The sequence below is a fragment of the Ursus maritimus genome, assembly GCF_017311325.1.
Source record: "Ursus maritimus isolate PB19 chromosome X unlocalized genomic scaffold, ASM1731132v1 scaffold_X1, whole genome shotgun sequence".
In the NCBI taxonomy this organism is placed as follows: Eukaryota; Metazoa; Chordata; class Mammalia; order Carnivora; family Ursidae; genus Ursus; species Ursus maritimus.
The window spans coordinates 93,812,777-93,814,022 of NW_024423319.1; the positions used below are offsets into that span (position 1 = coordinate 93,812,777).

The window sequence follows — 1,246 nt, forward strand, 5'->3', positions numbered from 1 at the left end:
AAAAAAAAAAAAAAAAAAAAGACAAGCCCCTGGTTCTCCTGTTCACATCATGTGGTGAGTATAGTAACAGAGCCAAGACTAAAGTAGAGTTGACTCAAAGCCTGAAGGCTTCGCCAAGCGATTGCCCTTCTCAATACATTTCCATAAAATGAACCCTAGACTTTGAAAAAAAACTGGACATATCTTACATAATTTCTGCCTATGCTCCCCTTTAACTAAAGAAGGGAAATGACAAGTGGTGGCAAAATTAAACCAGTATTTTCCTTGGAAGATACATATTCTAAAATTTTACTTTAAGAAAACATTTAAATAAGCACATACAATTCTTCATTTCTAGATCCCCTAAAAGAAGCAATTACTTATATATTTAAGAAAGCCATATAATAATTTCTACATAGTGTAGGGGCCAAGGGCAGGCTGCCCCAGAGTGGGTCACTTTGGCATAAAGACTAAATTTGAAGGGGTTTGGGACAGGTCCCCCCCAAAACATGCCACTTTGGCATGTGGACTATTTTCAGCTCAAGGCAACTGAGACCCTCTGGGTGCAAGAGAACCTTTTGCCCCCCCTTAACTCATAGAAGAATCTAAATTGGTGGTGGGGAGTCTTTCCCAGAATAAGCTTTATTAGCAGAGATAAATTTTATCTGAGCGACCCATCTGTATAGCAGGGCAAACATCTAATTATCAAACATCTGCTCTTCTTAGTACCCTGTGAGGTGTATTCCTTGCGTTTGAAGTCCTAGACTCCTACCCCTTCTCCTTAGTTCAGAATGACATATATACCTCATTTTGCCTGTCTTTGGAATTTCCAAGTCTGTGTTGCTTCCCCTTATATATGCTATTAAATTTGATTATCTCCTGTTAATCTGTCTCATGTCAATTTGATTCTTAGTCTAGCTAGAAGGACCTTGAAGGGGAAAGGATATTCTTGCTCCCCGACAATAGGAACTCCACAAATATTTTTAGACAGATCTAAAAATGTGTCTGTACGATTGTGTGTGTATATATATAAATATCTACATATTAAATATTTATACACATGCACACATATAAATAAGCTGTCCAGAGAGGCATAATCCATAGGACATTTCATAATCAAAAATATCAAGATTTTATAATGAAATCTTCTAACAAAGACCAAAGATCAGTGAATTCAATAATTGCATAGATTGTTCCCTAGAGGGGCGCCTGGGTGGCACAGCGGTTAAGCATCTGCCTTCGGCTAAGGGCGTGATCCCGGCGTTAC

General features: G+C 38.4%; 1 protein-coding gene across 1 annotated transcript in view; it reads right to left on the reverse strand.

Moving 5' to 3' along the window:
* The window catches only part of CFAP47 (cilia and flagella associated protein 47), a 503,621-nt gene that overhangs the window by 307,583 nt on the left and 194,792 nt on the right, over window positions 1–1,246 (reverse strand). The gene's annotated exons all lie outside the window — the stretch shown is intronic.